The 23,888-nt window shown below is 32.1% G+C and overlaps 2 long non-coding RNA genes across 3 annotated transcripts; one reads left to right on the forward strand and one right to left on the reverse strand.

Moving 5' to 3' along the window:
* The first annotated feature begins 1,975 nt into the window (after positions 1-1,975).
* On the forward strand, positions 1,976-6,546 carry LOC143054448 (uncharacterized). 2 transcript variants are annotated; one of them, XR_012971686.1, is made up of 3 exons: positions 1,976-2,109; positions 5,136-5,204; positions 5,975-6,546. It is a non-coding gene; the product is annotated as an uncharacterized LOC143054448 (long non-coding RNA). The 2 variants fall into 2 exon arrangements; XR_012971685.1 differs by lacking the exon at positions 1,976-2,109 and adding an exon at positions 2,146-2,780.
* Positions 6,547-16,074: 9,528 nt separating this feature from the next.
* LOC143054450 (uncharacterized) lies at positions 16,075-23,600 on the reverse strand. The gene is made up of 2 exons (XR_012971687.1): positions 23,456-23,600; positions 16,075-16,395 (listed from the first exon to the last, which is right to left on the reverse strand). It is a non-coding gene; the product is annotated as an uncharacterized LOC143054450 (long non-coding RNA).
* Positions 23,601-23,888: the final 288 nt, after the last annotated feature.

Below are 23,888 nucleotides of genomic sequence, written 5' to 3' on the forward strand. Positions count from 1 at the left end.
TATTCAAAACCTCCCCATTCAGTGTAAATACAGGTTTATCAGGGGATTTACGTTTCCTAAATACAACAACTTTTGTTTTTGTAGCATTAATTTCAAGTTTCCAAGTCTTACAATATAAATACATGGAATTAAGTGCAGCTTGTAACTCAGCCTTAGATTCAGCAAGTATAACAGTGTCATCAGCATATAATAATAGATACAATCTTAAATAGACAGAAATTTCATCAGTATCAAGAGCAGTATGAACAGCATTACAAACATCTGACAACCCATCATATGCATTAGATACAAACTGGACTAAATCATTAAGAAACAGCGAAAAAAGTACAGGCGACATGTTTTCTCCCTGTCTAACACCAACATTACTTTGAAAATAATCTGACATTTGACTACCCTGTCGTACACAACGGTCGTCCTATATAAATTACAGTCAGTCTTTACAAATTTCGGTCATCCTTTACAAGTTACGGTCATCTTTTTACCAATCACGGTCATCCTTGTTTTATGTTACGGTCATCTTGAAAATATTTTGATTATGATTTACGGTCATCTTAACGATTTTTGCAAATCGAATTTCCCGTTTCATGCACATTTCTCGGAAGTAATTAGTGATTTTCGAGTGATTCTTTTATAAATTTACATCGTTTCAATGTATGATTTGTAAAGAAAATGATATAGAAACACTTTAACAGACAATACAAAAACTGACCTAATTTTTCATCCGACATCTTGGGATGACCGTGAATGCAGTTACGGTCATCAGCTTTACCCCAGTGAACCGGGTTTCCGCCTGAGGTATTCCACTTGACCCATACATTTCATCTTTTAGTACTGTGGTTTTTTTTATGTTAGAGAGTCAACCTGTAGGTTTGGTATATAAAAATGATGGAATCTGAAGCGAGATGATGTATCAAATACTCTTGCTTTGTACGTTTTCAAGACAAAATATGCAACTCAAACACGCTCTAACATAAAAAGGTGCACTCGATTTTCTCCTTTCGAGACAATTGTTACCCATTTTTTGGATTTTTTTCTTCAACTTGGGTCACATAATAGAAGGGCAGACACGAAAATTACTGAACTAATAGATTGATATATTCTTCGTCCGTGGTAAAAAAAAATTAAAAGAATCGGAGGTTATGCATTTTCTAAACTTTATAGATATTCATGTCGTTGACTTGATATCTAATTGTTCTGCTTAACTATGTAATAGATAAATTGAAAACTTATGCAAAAGGTGTTTCTAAAATAAAACGCTTCGTAAAAGAGAAGTAAATTGTCATTTTATTTGTTTCTATTAACTTTTATATTTTTTGTTATGATAGTAAACACTAGAACACACCCGTGATATCACGGGTCCGTGACTGAATTAAAGTATATAACTATGCGCAAGCCTTATTTTAGTATTAGTATTGTCATCTGATAAAGTCATGTCGATTATAAGATACACAGTTTTTCTCTGCTTTCAAGTCTTTCTGTTTGAACCCGTTGAACTGGAACTTATCAGTTATTGGTAATATTAATTATTTGGAAAACAAAAGGTCCTGGAATGGAGTATTTTTTAATCAACAGCATTGTCCTATATAAGTTATAAATAAAGTTGAATTTTTTGCTTTGCTGTTTTACGTCATGCCCACTAACAAATTGAAAACTGTACCTATACGCCTTATTTTTAGTCCAGATTTTTAGTATTCGTTTTGTTATCTTAGAAAGTCTTACTGATTAAAATACTACAATAGGTAACAATTTGACAATTTAGTAGTGTCAACCCTGTGGTTATGACCCGTGTATATAGAATATTAGTCCTGAATACAACGTTTGGTGGTGCGCCTGTCAGATGCGGAACGTACAGACAAGGTAATAGGTAACAGGTGAATATACTATTGGTATCGGTAGCGGACTCGACCCGGAACTTCTTAATTATTGGCAATATCAAGGATTTGTATAGTGAGAAGGATTGGAATCTCGCGAGCAGTTTGCATTGGTTGTATATAAAAAGCTGCGTATACGAGATTTTGGCGAGATTAACCGTGATGCATCTCGTTTGTCGTTTTATGTCCTCCATTAACAGTTCAATTCGTGTCGCATCAAGATTAAAGTCAGCCTATTGTAAGTATAATATATATATTTCCATAATAATGATACTTTTATGTGTAATATTATGTCAGTTCAGATTAAGAAATCAATTAACATCGTTACAATACGCATTATTTACAGCTAAATTGACTATGCATATTCTCTCCTGGTCATCGCCATAATCCCGCCCAAAAAGGCTGTCCAAACCTCATCTTTGAGTTCAATCTCCTCCTTCAAAATGAGGAATTATGTGAAAAAACTTTAATAATATGAAATAAATGTGTTTGATACGTGAACAGTTCAAATGATATGGTGAAAGGTGCTTTGGTTGTTGCTATTTTGATGAATGTTTCAGGCCGACCTGTCCAAAATGGTTCCGCGTCAGTGCAAAGTAGGATGGGCTTAGATAAAATCAATAAAGTATTTCATTTAGTCGATTTCAGCTATGAAACGTAATTATTTCATTTAATAATAGTTTGTTTGGTGTTCTTTAAAAAAAAAAGGGCATGTAAATTGATAACGTGTGCTATTATCATCGTTTTAAAATACCACTACGGTCACCAGATGCATCAAAATGTCGTCATTATGGGCGGGATCAAATTAACATAAATTAACTTCCTTGATCTCGAATTTTCTGAGAAAACGTGATGGAAATGTTTACATCTATACTTGCTTCTGTGTTAAATTGGATGTTAACAACAAAGGTATTGTATTTCTCAACAGAATTATGTCTTTTAAAACGGCCTATTGTGCATACATGTATGTTCCCTAGAGGTCGGAGAGAAGCACTTGTAAGCAGTCATATAATGGAAGCAAGTTAACTCGTACCAACGGAAACTCGTACCATGTTAACTCGTACCAAAAAAGTTAACTCGTACCAACGAAAAGTCGTACCACTTGGAAGTCGTACCATTAAAAATATTTTCAAAAATACGAATGTTTTATGGTGTTTTTTCTTTGTAAACTTAATGAAAAGTTGAATTACTGGAATTTTATACTGGATTTTAATGAAAACTTAGACAAAAATACGTTATTTTCTTAATTACCCTGCTAATTAATATTACATGTATATTCCTTTGTAAGCCTATAACTGGCCATTCACAATACCATTATTCACAATACAGATGGACAGTCAAACTCGTAACTCATAAATAGAAATAAACTTAAAATATTATGCTGCCAACACTACCATTACGTCTACTGGCTATTCACAATACCATTAGAACCATAATTAACAAAAATTTACCGGATAGACAGTCAAACTCATAAAATGAAATAAACGCCATGGCTAATAAATAAAAAGCCAAGCAGGCAAGTAATAGCACACAAGACCGTGACAACATAGCGAACGAAAGACTAAGCTGAGGATGATTTTAGGAACCATTTCATATATAAATAAGTTGGTACGAGTTTGCATTGGTACGAGGTTTTTTTTTAGTGGTACGAGTTAACGTTGGTACGAGTTAACAATGGTACGGGTTAACTATAATTCCATATAATTACCCTTTTTCATATTGCCTCTTTTTGTGTTTACGATAACTATGGTGAAAATTGAATGTCCGTAAAAGAGCTCTGAAATCAGAGACAGCTTCCAGTGGCGAATCCAGCCATTTGAAAAGGGGGGTTCCTAACCCAGGACAAGGCGGAAAAGGGGGGGGGTCCAATTATATGTCCCCATTCAAATGCATTGATCGTCCCAAAAAATGGGGGAATCCAACCCTCGGAACCCTCTCCCTCGATCCGACACATGCTCATGTTTTGTCTGTTGTTATTTACATTTTATTTGACATTTTATACAAATCCTTGGTCTAACTCGAAATAAAATTATTCAAGAACATGTATATATAATCAGAAAGAGACTACAACAAGGTATAATCCAGTGTCGAAATGATAAATGAAAGGTGCACATGTATGTTTGTGCTGAAGCGCAGCTGGCATTTGAACACCTCCCTTTATTCCTTCATTGAATAATCATGATAATTGGAAAATGCCTCTATACCTATATTGAATAATTGGTAAATGCATGATCATCCGAACATCACAATCTACTATTTTCTACCAGTACAAGCTAGTCATGCTAGTGCTACGACTTAAACCTAGTCTAAAATATTCATCTTAAAAAAATCCAACGAGCCAAGGATTTGTCTCGCTATACAAATCCTTGGACGCGCCAAATAAGAGACATAGAAAAACTGCTTTTATGGCTTGTTAGTCTGGCAAACATTTGTTAAGTCTGAAATTCATTATGGTGAAAAACTATACAAAATCACAAGCTGATGTAACAGAAAGGACAGTCTGCAAATTTTAAGTTTGTCTCAAGTTGCTGTTCAATTGTTATGTTTTGATTTACATGTTCAGTATGTACATGTTTTTGTATATATGTTAAGAGTTTGCATGTATGTATGTAAGTAGATCCATCTGTTTACAAGTTTACAATTATAACTTTAATTGTCTGAATAAATTTAGAAACTACTTTGGGATAACCAAATGTGTAAATATATATATTATATTAAACTTTCTGTAATGGTCATTTTTCTTATAAAAAGATTACTGTACAACTGTTGAAAAGATTGCATATGGTGTGATTTCTGTGAAAATATATAACTTGTACAAAAAAATAATATCAGGGCTCACTATTCAATATGTTTACACATGTGCTTTTATCCAATAATTTGACCCATGGTCAGTAGATTTCAAATGCAGTTAATAAACAGTCAAACATGTACATGTATTAAGGAAATCATGAATTATTATTTGTAATGCACACTAGCAAATCACAAGATATTGTCTTTTCTCAGTGAAAAAAGGGGGAGGATCAACAAAACTTTTGAAAACAATATTGCTGCACCTTTTCAACTATTAAGCTAGTTAGCTAGCACTCGTTGCTGCTAATATAAAAGATTTAAATGAAGGTTGATAAGCCACAAGGGAGAAGCGTTTTTCTTTCTTTGGCTTTTGCGATAAAACTTTCAAGAATTTGATTTTTGCACTCACAATAATACTTATGTATCTAAACCAAATAATAACACAGCCTGAGTAATGTTTTTGTCTTTTTTCAGTTCCAGACATAGCATTACTTTTTAACCTGAGATGGCAAACTAGAGGTTTTAAAAAGTCCTGAATAACTGGTAAGCATTTTGTTTTATTTGGCAAGCTCTAAATTGTTTATTTATGGTATTTATGCAAATCAAATTACAGTCGGTATGTTAAAAATATACTGATATGAAAACTGTTGCTATATGGTCTTGGCATTAAATGAAAATGCTTGGTTACTGATCTTTTTGACTCCATATTTCAAGTTAAACCTTGCGGCAACTGTTCTTCGTGTAACACTGCAAACTATAATTAGCATTATTTTGATGTGTCGTTAGTTAATGACGCCATATTACGTGTGATGCCACAATGTTTCCTTTAAAACCTCATGCCGATATCTCACTGATAAAAGATTTTCACTGAAATACATGTAAAAAACATTTTTTCTCAAATAGAATTATGTGAAAGAACAAGTTTTGAAAATTTGCACTTCATTGCACTCTAATTATATGATTGAAATGACTTTTACAGTAGTTTATAGTGGTTTCTACAGTATAAAATACAAGGTTTCCACTGGCTAGAATAATTAAGTATTTTGGTGGGTTTTTTTTTTTATGAAATCTTCATTTTTGCATAATTTCTCTGTCAAAATGCACTTTTAGGCACCAGAAAATTTTATTGAATGCTTTAACAGGGTCTGTGTGTTGTAATTTAAGGTTACATTCAGATGTTTTGTCCTTCTTTTGACTAGTGAAGGTATACTGGAAGAAATTAATTATGCATACACTTTGTATTCAAAATAAATAACTATAGCGATAAAAGTGTCATTGCCTTATAGTGCTGAAACAACTTTATTTTTTTTCAGAAATGGACAAAAATACACAGATTTATTCAGAATGTCATACCAATGAAGATCACATAAAAATATTTGGAAAAATCAGAACTCTTGATTGCAATATGGGACAACATCCCTAATGCGCCTGGAAATGAGGAACTCAAAAGTCACGTGTAAAGAAAAAATCTCTATGTAGTGATATTGGACATGTTTCTATTTTTAACAAACGACTGAACTTAATTATTTGTGGTGATTAGGAAAGTAGAGGAACATAGAATAAATGTGTAAAAACTATGGAGCTATTGAATGTGTTCAAAGTATTAAATTTTCAAAGAACTTATTGTGTTAAAAAGGGGATATTTTACCACAAGGAGCCGCATCACAAAAGGATGTTCGGGGTTTGCTAATTTACGGAAAAAGTAATCTCACTTCGTACCCCGAAAATTTAATTACATATGTGAAAATGTCACAGCTTTGAAACGAGCTATCATACATATCCAAGTTTACGATATGTACTGAGCTACAGGAAAAAACGTTACCATTACCCCCTATGTAAAAATAATTAAAGATATTGAGCCATGTGCTAGGTTCAAGTACCACAATTGTTCTTATTTATTATCTTATATTGACAGAATATTGATGGTATGGTTGTCGTGGATACAAATAAATTCATTTCGTCTCATTTGTTGAAGACCTTATATTGTTCCTGTTTAGTGTAGGCCGTATGAGATAAGTTTTGTAGTTGGATTGCAGCTAAATTTTCTTTCAGTTACTTTGGTTGTTGGGTTGCTGTCTTTAATATTGACATGTTTAGACCTCACATCTCCTTTAATGCATGTATAACATATTTTTAAAGGTCAAGTGAAATATTTTAGAGTGACAGTAGTTGTAAAGCAGTGTTATGAAAGACAATAAATAAAAAGACATTTACACATTTCACTTTTTTTAAATATTCATGTTCATACAACAGTTACATCAAGATCATGTGGAAACAATTTAAATAATTATATTTCATGTACGAACAGAACAAAACTAAATTTCACAGTGTCAACAGTTTAAAGATTTCTCCTTTAAGGCTTGTCTTAGACTGGATGAGGGTTGAGATTTTGCTTTCTTGGTTAGTTTATTACGTTCTATGCGAGTAACAGCAAAGCCACGGATGGTTAAAAACAAATGAATGATGTCTTCAGTTATAGCTGACACAATATCTGCAGTTTCACCTTGCATAAGAATGTCACAATAATGTTTTACCATAAACCCTTCCATCATAGTTTCTTTTAAAGGATCAATAAGAAGCATACTAGCACTATATGAAGGTTCAACTGTTTTGCGAATAATTGTCTCTAATTCACGGATTAATAAGAACAGGGAATCTGATGGTTTCTGAAGGCCACCACGGTCTTGTGTCTTGTACCACTTGTCATATTGTTTCACAAAGTTAACACCTGAAGAATTGTCTGTAAATTTATTTATGACGGACAACTTCTTAGTAGAGTACCTGGTGTATCTCTTCTGTAGGGCACGAATGGTGTAACCAGCAATATAATAAAGAATGTTTTGGTCATTTTCTGTTAACTTTTCCTGATTTGATGTAGATTTGTGAACAGCTGTCATTGTCTGAACTTTAAAAATTTCACCAACAATATCTTCATGTACCATCTGTAGGAATAAGTTGGTACAGTTCAATGAATAAGATGGACAATGAGAGTGGAAAGTGTTTGCTAATTCTGGCTTAACTCTACTTATGTGTAAACGGCGAAACATTTGCTCTTTGTCACATGAGGAAGATATGTTGCTTGTAGTTTCAACAAATATCGGCTGAAAATATTTCAACAAAATGTCTTGCACTAATGCTGAATTGGTCACAAATTTACAAATGTCTGTTATGCTGTCATTGATGGTAAATGGATCATTAGCAATGTTGGACAAACTGGACTGCAAAGCTGTAGGGAATATTTCAGCAAATAAACTTTCAGTTAAGGCGTCACGGACTGTGCTAGGTAGTTTACTATATGCATGTGTGCGATGGTCTGATGCTCTCAAATTCTGTCCATGTTGTTTCTGGACATGACCACGGAAGCCTGAAATTGTTTTCAGAGTCTTTTTGCAAACAGGGCAACTGTAGGAAGGTTTAATACATGTATCTGGTACAGCTTCAGACTTTTTCTTTTTGGCAATGTAACATTCTTCATCACTGTCACTGGGTTCTGGATCATACTCAGTATATTCACCTAACAAAAGATCAAGGTCAATATCTTGGTCCCAGGATAAAAAATCTGACATGGTTGTAACATTGAATAATAATTTGAACTGAAAGTTGATAACTAAATATTCCATTTTATAATATATCTAAGCTTGTTCTGATACTGAGATCAAAGACTTCATTTAATTGATCATCTTAATTTTTGTTAAATTAAATGTTATGTTTTGAGATTAAAGGTTGTAATTTATTTAATTATATATATTCTTCACTAATTAATCTAATCACCACAAAAATATATTTCAATTACAAACAGTTCCTTGCATAATTAATAAAAAACAAAGAACTATTTTAATAAAAACAGAAAGTCAAACAACAAGCTGTGACAATCAAATTATTATTTCATCTACCTCTTTGAGTAAATGATTATTATGATGATAATAATGGACTATCAAAACTGTGGTCACATGAGGGGGAAAACTAAATATTTTTATCTTTTCCGGCATGAATATCAAATTTACAAACTAAATTAATTTTTAATACGAAAATTGCACAGACAGACTTTATAAACGCAAACTGTTCCTTTTGATCAAATTGGGTAATTATCACTTTGTAATTTAAGAGAAATAAGAATAATATTATCGGTAAGTCTACACAAAATTAATATCGTAAATAGATCGTAAGATCGTAGCTTACCATGTGTATTTTCATAACGTTGTCAACCAAGCGATAAAACCGGATATTTACAATACAAGCGAGTATCCTGGTATAAGTGGCGAGTTTATGACTTCTCACGATACGCGTGAACTAACGAGATACCGCGAGATTCCAATCCTTCTCACTATACAAATCCTTGATCTAATGAATCACAAAAACAGAGTATAGCTATTTTTTCTAAAAGTACTTGACGACAGTCTTTTTATTTGGATGATGAAAATGTGTGTGTGATAACTAGGGTTTATAATCTTCAACCACTGAAAATGTTTAGTCTGCCCTTCCACGAAATATTTAATTAGAATTTTTTTAAATGCTTAAGAATTTTCAAAAATTCCATCTGACATCCAAACAGACAATATTTTTAAGTTGAATCAATGCAGACAAGATCATTAACTAATGCTCATTAGCTAGTAGATACATTTGTATTTTAAAATATAACTGACATATAACGATCGATCGTAATGGTGCTATGTGTATAAATTTATCAGTTTTCAAGAGCAAAATTGGCAGAGCGTCATCCCTACAATGGCTTCCATTTCTACGACTGTGAGCATGAACTGGCGTAATGGGGAGATAATTTTGAAGAAGTAGAATCCTGACTGTATGAATAACATTTCTGTATATATACAAATTGACAACGTTCCGCCTTGTGATACGCTTTTCGTACAATACTATTTTAAGGATCTACTTTGCTGGAGCTCACCTTCACTAGTTTATTCGAATGATATTTTCAAAATATTTCTGTTATTTTATTTGCACGACAAAATGAAAGACGATATAATATCAATGGGTGTACATGCAATTTTTTGGCATTTTTAAAAATGTATATTTATTATGTCATTAAAAGGAATCCCAGAAACAAAAAAAAATCTTTTGTCGAGCAGTTGAAGGCTGTGCACCGCATGTCTTTTGGCAAATTCATTTTAAAAATTGAACTCTCTACTGTAAAAAAGATACATATGGTAATCTTTGCATTCGAAGCACGTCTTATTTTCTTCTACCTATAGGATAAAACTTTCATATTAATATGTGTATACCAACACGATTAATCATTTGATACAAAAAGATAGTTATATAAATACGGATATTTCTTTGAATTGAGGGTCATCCTTTAAAAGTTACGGTCATCATTTACAAATTACGGTCATCTTAAAAGCAGTTACGGTCAGCCTTGTTATGAATCGCTGATTCTGTTACGGTCATCTCGATTGTGATTTACGGTCATCTTGGCGATTTTTTCAAATCGAATTTCCCGTTTTATGCACATTTCTCAGAAGTAATTAGTGATTTCCGAGTGATTCTTTTATAAATTTACATCGTTTCAATGTATGATTTGTAAAGAAAATGATATAGAAACACTTTAACAGACAATACAGAAACTGACCTAATTTTTCATCCGACATCTTGGGATGACCGTGAATGCAGTTACGGTCATCAGCTTTACCCCAGTGCGGTTGAAACAGAACAAAAGAATCAAAGATCTTTTTAGAGAAGGCGATAAATGCTTACTGTAATGTTTACTATAGTAACAAAACAATTTAAAGTTAATTGAAACAAATAAAATGACAATTTTCTTCTCAATTACGAAGTGTTCTATTTTAAAAACAACATTTGCATAAGTTTTCAATTTATCTATTACATAGTTAAGCAGAACAATTAGATATCAAGTCAACGACATGGGTATCTATCAAGTTGGATGTAGAAATTGCAAATCTCCGATTTTTTTGAAAAAAAATTACCACGGACGGAGAACATATTAATCTATTAGTTCAGTAATTTTCGTGTCTGCCGTTCCATTATGTGACTCAATAAAAAAAAATTTTAAAATGGATAACAATTGTATCGAAAAGAGAAAATCGAGTGCACCTTTTTATGTGTGTTTGAGTTGAATATTTTGTCTTGAAAACGTACAAAGCAAGAATATTTGATACATCATCTCGCTTCAGATTCTAATATTTTTATATATTAAAGCTACAGGTTGACTTTATAACATAAAAAAATCACAGTACTAAAAGATGAAATATATGGGTCAAGTGAAATACCTTTCTAATGAATTATAAAAACAGAGTAGGTGTGTTCGAATAGCTATTTTTTTTTACTAAAAGTACTTGAGTCTTTCAAGTTGGATGATGAAAATGCATATTTTCGAAAAAAAAAAAAAAAATTGTGTGTGATAACTAAGGTTTATAGTCTTCAACCACTAAAAAAATCTAGTCTGCCCTTCCACGAAATATTTAATGAGAATGTTTTTAAATGTTTATGAATTTTTAAAAATTCCACCTGACAACCGATTAGACAATAGTTTTAAGTTGAATCAATGCAGACAAGGTCTTTAACTGATGCTCATTAGCAAGTAAATATATTTGTCTTTTATAATACAACTGACATATAAGGATCGTAAAGGTGCTATGCGGATAAATTTATCGGTTTCCAAGAGCAAAATTGGCAGCGCGTCATCCCTACAATGGCTTCCATTTCTACGATTGTGAAAATTAACTGGCGTAGTGGGGAGATAATTTTGACGAAGTACAAACATGTAGATCACTGACTGACCTGTCTTACGAATCACAAAAACAGAGTAGTTCGAATAGCTATTTTTTAATAAAAAAAAAAATACTTGACAACAGTCTTTTAAGGTAAAGGATGAAAATGCATATCTCCGAAAAAAAATAATGTTTTGTGTGTGATAACTAGGGTTTATAGTCTTCAACCACTTAAAATGTTTAGTCTGCCCTTCCACAAATTATATTTAATTAGAATTTTTTTTATATGTTTATGAATTTTCGAAAATTCCACCTTACAACCGATCAGACAATAGTTTTAAGTTGAATCAATGCAGACAATATAAAAAAGATGTGATGTGATTGCCAATGAGACAACTATCCACAAAAGACCAAAATGACACAGACATTAACAACTATAGGTCACCGTACGGCCTTCAACAATGAGCAAAGCCCATACCGCATAGCCAGCTATAAAAGGCCTCGATAAGACAATGTAAAACAATTCAAAGGAGAAAACTAACGGCCTTATTTAAGTAAATGTAGACAAGATCATTAACTGATGCTCATTAGCTAGTAGATACATTAGTCTTTTAAAATACAACTGACATATGATGATCGTAATGATGCTATGTGGATAAATTTATCAGTTTTCAAGAGCAAAATTGGCAGCGCGTCATCCCTACAATCTACAATGTCTTCCATTTCTACGATTGTGAAAATGAACTGTCGTAATGGGGAGATAATTTTGACGAAGTAGAATCCTGACTGGTAACAATCAAATCAAACACGCCTTCAAGAACGTTCAAAGGTGTACCCGACTTTTCTGCGAGGAGATTAGTGACCATAATTTAGAATTTCCCAATGAATTATGTAGCAGGGGGAAGAGTTGCAATTGCTTTAGAAAGACAAATCTTGTATATATCTTTATGTAGAATCTATGCTTTATCTGCGATCACCCCCAGTTTTTGGTGGGGTTCGTGTTACTTAGTCTTTAGTGAGGGGGAGGGGGCAAGGGGTTTAACTGTTATGCTGTTATGGAGTAATTTAATTCTTTGTTATCTGTAATTCTGAAAATGTATATGTTGTTAGCTGTTATTGTCTTATCCCTTGTTTAACTTAGCTGTTATAGGACTATTATTTTTTATTGTTATCTGTTATTATGAGATTGTATTTGCTGTTATTCTTGAAAATTGTAATGAATGTATTTTGACAGCCAATCTTAAGTAGAAATTGAAGACAATTGAACATTGTGACTTGGATGGAGAGTTGTCTCTTTGGCTCTCAAACCACATCTTCTTATATCTATTGGGGTCTTTCCACTGGTGATGTGGAGGTCATGTATTTGCAGAAGAATTCCAGTAACTTACATCACATAAACATAATAAAAGCAGTCGGGTCTAGGACCATCCAGTATACATAATTATTATTCGATCTTTGAAATAAATTTTAATGTCTGTTTTTCAGATGTAATTATAATTTGTACATTTTTTTGGTACAAATCATAATTTGTACAAAATCAAACTTGTACACAATATATATATATATATATATATATATATATATATATATATATATATATATATATATATATATATATATATATATATATAAGGTGTTCCTGTTAAGGTCGTATATGGTCGTATTGACCGTTAGGCCTATCCTCATCTTAGCCATATATTTTCGTTTTTTGTGATATAAAGAATTGTTCAAATTTGAATTTAACATATATATGGAGATAATGTTCCTTGTACCCCCCACGCGCACATGTATATTAAATTCAAATCAATTATCAAAATAACTAAAAGGAAAACATAATTTTTTATGACCAAAGACACCTGATGAGGATCATAATTAAAATGAATATATATGTCTCTGTTAAGGTCTAGCTAGGTCCACACAACCAGTTATATAATAAAATCTACTGTTTTGGTCGCGGACCGGACGAATTGTAAGATTTCATTTACTGTTATCTGTTATTGTCCCTTTTCAATTCCTTGTTATCTGTTTTAAGCGAAATCAATTTACTGTTTTGCTGTTATTGGAACCCCTCTTGTCCCCCTCTTTATAGATTCAAAACAACAAGAAACAGAATCTATTGCAGAATTTATTAACCGAATTAACGCTTTGTCTGAAGACCAAGATGTTGGACAACAATTCAAATTGACGAAACTGCAATATAGATGTAAACCAGAACTTGTTAGACTAATGTCCCTAGGTAAATGGCCGGAGACAGTTGAAGAGTCAGAGGTGCGCTTGCGGTCAGTTGAAACAAACTTTCAATATTTAGAAAAATGCGAGAAGAAGGAAACTGAAGACAAAATTATTTCAGAACTGAAACCTAAAATAGATAAGATGTTTCACCAAGTCATATCATACAGCTCTGAATTTGAAATGTAATTAAATATTTGATAAATGGGACCCAAATCCAAAATCCACACGGTTGATTTCATCAAATCAAAGAACCCCAAAGATTTCAAAGTTTGTTGAATCAAACAAAGTTTAATTTTGAATGCTATATACCATAATGTGAACAAATTTGAAAACTGGTTCCGAAATTAAAAATCGAACCAAGAATCACATCAAGAAACGACACTTACTGACCATGCTTGTTTCAACCTCAAATTCATAAACAGTTAATAATGACGTCAAAAATAAACCCCAACCTACCTTTTGTGGTATGGAATCTTGTGGAAATTTTTTATATAGATCGATGCTTTTGTACTTTAATTATTGTTTTGTCGTACTAAGACGACAACGACGAAGACATCGCTATACCATTATACGGCCGCAAAAAAATGCTGTCGTATAAAAACCATATTAAACAGAACGTTTTCATTTCAGTGGACAGTGGAATTGGGTTCCAAACTCTAATTTGGCATTTAGATTAGAAAGATCATACCATTGGGAACATGTGAACTGAGTTTCAAGTTGATTGGACTTAAACTTCATCAAATAGTACATTGAGAGGAATCTATATAAAAAAAACTGTTTTAAAAAAGAGAGAATTTAACAGAAAAGAGAGGTAAACGATCAGGGCGAACAACAAACATGGATTCTTCGCAACAGTTCAATAACAATATTTAAAAAAACACACACACACAACTTAAATGACAAATCCTCTGCCCTTTTGATTGAGTTGCTTAATTATTTCCTCTGCAAGTTTTAATTACGGCACCAAAAAAATGTTGAAGTTTCTCCCATCAGAAATATTTTAACCAATGAATATAATTTTAGAAGTAATAATACTTAGTTTTTTCAGTTTTTATTCTATTGCAAAAATATACACTAGTCTTTTTAACACATCGTTTTATTGGTGAGGCCCCTCATGGGGGTATCCAAGTAATAATATAATCACATATTTTTTATCAATATAATCACATAATCATTATTCATATTTTGAAACAAGATAATCAAATAATCAGAAATACAACAGACTTTGATTATCGAATAATCAAATAATCAGAAATACAGACTTTGATTATCGAATAATCAAAAAATCATGTTTACAAATATTTTGTCTGGTAATCAAATAATCACTGTAAAATCAGCCAAGTAATCATATAATCAAAAACTCCACGAAGAGGCTCATTGGTGTATGCATAACATCTTGTTGAAAATGTTTTTAAGTATGGTTTTACTTCGACTCTTAAACGACTGATTGAGAAAGCTGTATATAATCGGATTAATTGCACTACTAAGAAAATAAGATCTCAAGAAAAGTTGATACACGGTCTTTTGAATGTCTGTCAATTTAGAATAATATCCAACACCTTCCAAATTCCTCAACAATGCCACAATGCAATACGGCGCAAATGTCACCATGAAAGCCAGTGTTACTATGAATAGCATAAAAGTAGTCCGACTTGCTTTATAGGTCCTTCCATGAACGTTTGTTTCATGAAATGAGCTGCCTAAGCGCAATGATTTACAGCTACGCCTAGAATACGCAGTGGATGTACTTGAGGATTTCTTTCTTCCGCCTATTTTTACAGGTTTAATCATTCTTTTGTTCTGCTGACCATTATCATTGCAATCTTCGCCGATGTGATCTAAGAACACTTCGTCGTACTTGGTTTTGTCGGATGCAGTCTTTGTAAGTGATACGTTTTCATCATGGTTCCCTTCATTGGCCAGAACTATCGTTTTCGACTCAATCGGTTGTTCCTGTGAGCGATTAGAGCTGTTATTTCTGATAATTGTTGAAAATGTACGTTTATTGCTGACAACTTTTCCGCTAATTAATCCATAAAAGGTTATAAATAAAATATCAAAAAGCAAGTGAATCACAGATAAGCAAACGATTGTTATAAACGGATAATTTGTTTCTGCATATTCATTGACAACCAGACAAGTACTAGCTGTTACCCCAGCGGTTAAATGGAATGCATATGTCCCATAAAGGACCAAAACAGGAGATGATAGTGCTACGGCGAGGAGAACGGAAACGGCCACTATTATTTTAGCATGAAATGTTGTGATTTTAATATTTAGAGATCGTAGTCTTATTCCAACAAATCGGGATACCGCAATCGCTAGCAGAACGAAAGACGTTGATATCGTACAAAACATAGAAATAAATCTAGAAATTTTACATAACCATGGATAATCAAATGTTAGGAAATTACGCAGTAAAAATAGTTCCATTGGCATTGCTAGCAAGCAGCTGATCAAATCAAAACATGCCAGAGAAATAATAAAGATGTCCGTCGTTTTCAATTTTGAAGATTTATTTCTTCCTTGGAAGCTTCTTGTCGTACTTTGGCATTTTTTCTGATAAAATATATAAATATAACAAACGAGTAAGTTCCCAGAAATTCCAATAATCATTAATAGAAGAATATAAGTAAACGAGAACAAAAGATTGTTTCGAAATACTAAATCGTTAAATGTATCTAATGTCGGAAAAGACGCATTTTCTGTTTCATTTCTTATATATTCAGAAATATTACGTCCAATTATTCCAACGACGTTTGAACTCGTTTCCCACGTGACATTCACATGCATTGTGCAATCTGCTTGAGTTATAAAATCTGTAAAAAACAAAAATGGATAATTGACAAAATTAAAAAATTTCAGAATTTTTTATACATAATTTTTATCTGCAGCAGAAAATTTCTGGACAACTTTCCATGTAATGACGCCTTCCGTCGTCGTTACTTTTAAAACAATTGGTAAATTTATTCTGATTTTATTAAATTCTGATTTCTTTGAATACGTTTTAGCAAGAATGGTCTTACTATATATCATGTATATATGGTCTTTTCATATGCACGGCATCTTAATCGAAATTAATCCGTAACAACAGTTAGTTCTGATTGGTTGCTTATGGCTGTGGCCAAGGAATTGTATATACTGTAACAATTTCTTGCTGTGGATGATATTCAATTGGTTTGCATGAGTTGGGAACACGTCAAGAGGGGGGGGGGGGGGGGGGGGGGGGTACGGATTATATATAGATAGTCTAACGGTATTGTAATTAACTAAAATTGAATTGAATTCAAACTAACTGGTGGTGTTCATCGACTACGAGGGCTTACCAGACAGTCAAGGTACAGTTTAAAACCACCAGTTAGCTGGAATTTACGTTTGCGAATAGGTTCTAACATGATATAACGTTCAGTGACCTATAGTTGTTATCTCCTATGGCATTGGGTCCCTGGTGGAGGATTGGCTCAATGTCAATTTTATCATACATGTTTTATTCATTAAAAATTGCATTCGAGGATCATGCGGACTATTTTATTTTTGAAATATTCATTCCTAAAATGTATATATGTTACAGTGAATTTGTTAAATCAGGGACTTTTCAAAATCACTGAAATTTCAGGGATTTTGTATAATCACTGAACTGATGAGTGATTTTATAAAATCCCAAATTTTGACTAGGGGTTTTACAAAATCACTGAAATGATTAAGATTTTTTTTACCGCATTGATTATATAATTAACTTCAGTGATTTGTAAAAAAAGAAAGTAAAGTAAAGAAATTAAATTCTTTTTGTTTATCTAAAAATTCGTGTAAAAAGTCTACAGCAGTTGCACTCAACAAGTTTGAGGTTAAATAAGCCTTTCACATTATTACTAAAATGAGCAATTTTCATCAAACAACTGACACACTGTAGAAAAATGGCTCAGGGACATACATGATCTTTAAATCCAGAGCAACTTTACTCACAAAAGTAAATTCTAATAATTAAGGAAAAATTAAAATGTTACAAATGGAACCGGGATATTAGAACTTTTTTAAAGTAATAACTACAGTGAAATCAGACTTAACCAAAGCATAAGAATAGAATTCGTGCGTCAATAGTCCATGTCAATAAGTTAAAATAGAATAACACATAATAATAATAATTAATTACAGAATGTAATTAATAAGCTAACAATATAACTTTATTAAAATATGTACTAATATCAATTACTAAGAATATAAAAATATATATAATACATAAAATAACAGGCTATCACACAAACTCATGTTATTACCTTGTTCGAAATTAAGAAAATCTTTATTACATGTAGTGCTTCTAGAGTAATCTATAATGAACCGTATAAACCTATTATATCAATTTTTCAAAACAGATATAAAGTTATTACCGTTATGAGAGGAGAAAACACATATGGAAAGAGTAAGAAATTGATTAGTTTAGGTTTATGTGATCCAGTGGCAAATATTATATGTACATCGGGAATAGAGCACCTTATTGTGAAAATTGGTATATAAAAGCAAATAAGTATTGTTTTGTTAATTTACAGCCTCTTTAAAAGACATTAATACCGATAAAAATAATAAGACAACATAAAACTATATAGGTAAAGAAGTATTACTTATACATGTATTCAAACACAAAGTGATAAAACTTAAAAAAAAAAAAAAAAAAAAAAAAAAAAAAGGTTCTATATTATTTATCTCTATTCTTTAGATCAAAATCAAATCGATCAAAAGTAAATTTTTGTTAGACGTAGATATGAAGTTTTTCAATATGGAGATGTTATAAAAAAAGAGTAAAAAACGTATTCATCAGTTGAAGATATCAAATTTTATGCATGTTTAAGACATTTACAGCATACTAGTCTTTATTAAAACCTGTAATCAGGGATTTTGTAATATCCCTAGTCATATTTTCAGTGATTGTGTAAAATCCCTGAAACTGTTAGTGATTTTATAAACCAAGGATTTTACAAATTCCCTATAACATATATTCTTTTCGTGGAAAGTCACATAATATATCAAACTAAAGTGTATTAAAAAAAATATACGAGTATAACTGGTGAACTTCCGTTGTCCATTTTCTATTTCTTGGAAAATCACATTATCTTTTCAGATCTTTTTACATATTAACCTGGTGAACAATAGAAACTTATCGACTTACATTTAACAAAGGATTATATCTGATTGTTTTCAATGAACCCTAATATTACGGATACGCTTATTTTAAATATATGTGTTTTAGCCATTTTGTTTTGAAATAATTTAATGTATAGATGCAAATACTTGATTTTTGAAAAGGGAGGTCAAAATTTAAGAAAATTTAAGGAAGGGACTTGGATAAACTCTTTACATTAACCATATACAAAGCTACGTATACGCTTATTTCTTATATAAATGATTTAGCCATTTTGTTTTGAAAGAATTTAATGTATAGATGCAAATACTTGATTCTCGAAAAGGGAGGTCAAAATTTAAGAAAATTTAAGGAAGGGAATTGGATAAATTCTTTACATTAACCATATACAAAGCTACGTATACGCTTATTTCTTATATAAATGATTTAGCCATTTTGTTTTGAAAGAATTTAATGTATAGATGCAAATACTTGATTCTCGAAAAGGGAGGTCAAAATTTAAGAAAATTTAAGGAAGGGACTTGGATAAACTCTTTACATTAACCATATACAAAGCTACGTATACGCTTATTTCTTATATAAATGATTTAGCCATTTTGTTTTGAAAGAATTTCACAAACAGATGCTAATATCCATGATTCTCGAAAATGGGGGAGGGAGGGGGGATTTTATTAATACTAGTATACATGATCCATTACTGGTAAATATGTACCGCGCTGAAGTACGTACATTTCATTATCCATTTTTCAATTTTCAAAATTCAATAAATAAATGATTAATGAAATAGTTCATTTTTCACTATTCAACGTTTAGTTCTTAATGATGAATAATGGAATAGTTTATATTACAGTATTCAAGTTGAAAAGTAAATAATGAAATAGTTTATATTACAGAATTAAAGTTGAAAAGTGAATAATAAAATAGTTTTTTTGTTTTTAGAATTTGACTGCGACACTATATTCCGTGCGTATTTCTGAATTCGTCATGTTGGTGGTTTTTTTTTTACAAATATTCAAATTTTAAAATATCATAAAAAATAATCAAAACACTCTTTGAAATTTTTATCTTTATTATTTACTAAGTTTATGAGGAAAAACAAGTGGGTTTCCCCCTGACTACTTTTAAGAGAAATTCCCTGTTTTGATGTATGGACGACCTGAATACCAAAAACATATATAAGAATTAAAATACTATACATTGTCTATCTTATTTCACAAGACTTTTGCTACTCCTCATTCCTGGTTATAGATATAACTTGTCAATTGGGCCACAACCCATTATAAGAGGCCGACCGTGCAATTTAGCCAGTCAAGGTCGTTAAAAACTTCAATGTGTTTGTTGTTATAAGAGGGGTTACAGAGGACCTATATGCCAAAATACTCATCCAAATTAAGAAATAGCTGCGACCCTTCATCCCCTAATTACAGATAAACCTTATACATCAATTGACAGTCTATAAAAAGAGGAAAAAAATGTATAAAGTCAATATGTTCCGGCGCAGTGCCTATGAGAGGAATTTCGGAGAACGAAATAACGTGAACATTAAGAAATAGCTTATTTTGAATAATGTAATGAACTGCTGCGACCCGTCAGTCCCTAATTACAGAAAAATTTATATACTATTTGAAAGCTTATTAGTTTTATTCATAGAGGAACAAAATGGGTATACACAATATGTGCCGCAATGCCCAGATGGGGAAAAATGGTTATAAATAATATGTGCCGCAATGCCCATTAAAGGGGTAACGAAGGATCTAAATGCAAAAGTACGCGTGAAAATTAAACGTTAATCGAAAGCTTATGAAAAGAGGAACAACAGGTATATGTATACTAGTAGTCAATTTGTTCCGCAACTTCTATTAGAGGAGTTTCAAAAGACCTAAATATCGAAATACGCGTGAATATTAAGAAATAGCTTATTTTGAATGAACCGTCAGTCCCTAATTGCTGAAAACTTGATACACCATTTTAAAGGTTATTGATAGAGGACTAAAGGGCCGGGTTTTAAACAATGTGTGCAACAATGCCCATTAGAGGGGTTACGGAGGACCTAAATGCCAAAATACGAGTGAAAATTAAGAAAAAGCCAATTTTGAATAATGGATATTTTGAATAAACGAATGGACTGCTGCGACCCTTCATCACTTTTAAATTACAAACAAACCTTATGTATAATTCGAAAGTTTTCAAAAGAAGAACAAAAGGTATATACTAGTAAATAAAATTGAGAAAGGAAATGGTGAATGTGTCAAAGCGACAACAACCCGACTATAGAGCAGACAACAGCCGAAGGCCACCAGTGGGTCTTCAATGTAGCGAGAATTCCCGCAGTCAATATGTTCTGCAACGCCCATTAGAGCTATAGGTTAATGGCAAATTGATAAATACGGGATATAATGTCACAGTAAGTTTTCCTTTTTCAATTTCCTTTTTCACTTTTCAACTTGAATACAGAAATATAAACTATTTAATTATGTATTATTCATCAAGTAGAAACCCCTTCCGAGAGACAACCACTTAATTAGAGGGTCTCAACTTTGGACAGGCGCATATGTTAAAACATGTTTATGAGCACAGCCTTTCAATGTCACGCGTAGATCTTAAGTCACAGGTGCAGGTGACCATAGTGACCGACACATGTATTCTCTTTGTGGATACTTTGGATAATTTGCTTCATATCTATTCTCGATCTTGAAAGTTGCTCATGCGTCTTGATTACATTCGATTTACAGCCGATTGCATTGAGTGTGTAGGCAAATGTGATGTCTTTGGTTAGCTTGCTAGCTGAATGAACCGTGAAATCATTATTTGGTAAGGTATACTACCCTCCTTTCGAAGTAACCTAGCCCTACTGACAGATAGATTGGCTATCTGTCGACTATAAAAAAGAAGATGTGGTATGATTGCCAAAGAGACAACTCTCCACAAGAGACCAACATGACACAGAAATTTACATTAATAGGTCACCGTACGGCCTTCAGCAATGAGCAAAGCCCATACCGAATTGTCAGCTATGGAAGGCCCCTAGTTATCTCTTAAAGGAGGGTAGCTTATCTCACCTTATAATGACTTCACAGTTCAGTTAGCAAGCAAGCTAACAAAAGATATTACATTTGACTACATGTGTACTCAATTCAATCGGCTGTAAACATAATAACATTACCAATACTATAATAAACTGGAAAACTTCCAAGGGTTCGTTGAAAAAAAATGTCAAAATAAACACATCTAATTAAACCACATGTTTCTCTCCAGTCGTACGTACTATCTAGAAAAACCGGAAGTAAACACTCGAATACTTACGTGGTTTTGAAGTATAGGGACTTGATTACAGGGTCAGATTAAACATGTATATAGCTCGTTATAAACTTCTCCGTCTTTGAAAAAATAATCCAGTAACGGTATAAATTTTTTGTTTAATGCCCGTAGATGATTAACGAGAAATTCTGACCTGTATCCTATGGTTTTAACAGTAAAGATATAATGCTTAACCTTCTACCTCGATCTATTTACATCTATATTGATTAGGGAGCTACCATTTGATTTTTATGGGGGGGGGGGGGGGCCTAGGATGAAATTTGAAAAAAAAATAGGCAGGACGGGAGTTTTGAGTAAAAAAAAAGCAGGATGAGACACTTGCAAAAAAAAAAGTCAGGACGACAATTTAGGTAAAAAAAGTCAGGATAAACTAAAAAAAAAAAAAAGAAAGTACCGAACAGAGTGAAAAATAAAAAGGCAGGACAGAGATTACAGCTCAGCTAAAAAAAAAAGGCAGGACAAAATTTTTCATTCTAGCCCCCCCCCCCATAAAAATCAAATGGTAGCTCCCTTAGTCAACTTAAAAAAGGTCAGAGAAGGCATAAAACTTTGCTCAGTGCTCGGAGCACAAAAATCATGCTTGAAACATGAAATCCAGCAATTTGACCGTCATCCATATGATACTGTTTTATGTCGTCCAGCAGTGCTGAGTTTTGTAAATTTTCACTAACTGGTGCATACTAATAGTGTGTTTAAATATGAAATATTAACATTGTTACAACAATCTTGCTGATGTTGGCTGGGTCATGTTTTAAAGTCCCCACTGCACTTATTATATATAAAACTAAACTGAAGTCACTGACTTATTTATATATTTGAATGTTGTTTTTGTCAAAACATATATATTAAATAATGATTTATACTTTTAATATTCAAATTATATAGATTGGAAGCTGCTCACCACTACCACGAAAATAAATTATTCCCCCCGACCCCCACGGCACCGTGATTTGATTTTGGCACATACCATATTGGTTTATTGTCCCTAAACATGCTAAAATGTAACCTAATATCAGCCTGATCCACAATAAATTCGTTAGTGTTTATGTTATATTAATCATGATTAATACTTAACGGAAAAATGAGTTTCAAGTATGATAAGTTCTGCGAGGATAAGTTTAAGGTATTTTGAATTTACTTTCGTCATCTAGTTGTTTATAACTATTGATAAAGTCTAACATATATATCTCTATAATTTTGAGTTCTGACTTTCAGTTATATTCAATATTTTTTATTTCATTTTCTGGTCTTTTAAATTTAATATTGAAAGAAACATAACATAACGTTTGAAAGACAAAAAAAAATCTGATTTGAACGTGTTTTGTCAGTATGTGATCATCCAAACCACAAAAAATAATTTGTCAATATGTGATGATCCAAACTACACAAAACATAATAAAGAAAAACAAATGACGAAACTTGCTTACCACACTTCTGTATACCATTTTCACTCTATGAAATTATAGTTATATGTTATTAAAGTCCCGATGGTACAGTAGTTTAGTTAAAATGGTTTTCCCGTGGTTAAATATTATGCAACCGATACACACGGGATATATAATTATAGTGTGTGATACTAAATACTAGTGACTTAAGTATATATAATATATCATCATAAATACATTAATTGTCAATGTGTGTAAACATGTGTGTAAATAAAATAAACAAAAATCTAAGGTGTTCCTCTACCGGAGCATGTAATATTTTAATTATAAGAAGAAATGTTTGATTATGAATCATTGTGAAAAATTGTGACTTTTCCACTCCTTTTATTTTTTATTGCCGGTTTAACCGACATATCCAATGAAAAAAATCTGCTATATACGTAAGATGATAACTTTATAATATTATATTTATGAC

The sequence above is a fragment of the Mytilus galloprovincialis genome, chromosome 12, assembly GCF_965363235.1.
Source record: "Mytilus galloprovincialis chromosome 12, xbMytGall1.hap1.1, whole genome shotgun sequence".
In the NCBI taxonomy this organism is placed as follows: domain Eukaryota; kingdom Metazoa; phylum Mollusca; class Bivalvia; order Mytilida; family Mytilidae; genus Mytilus; species Mytilus galloprovincialis.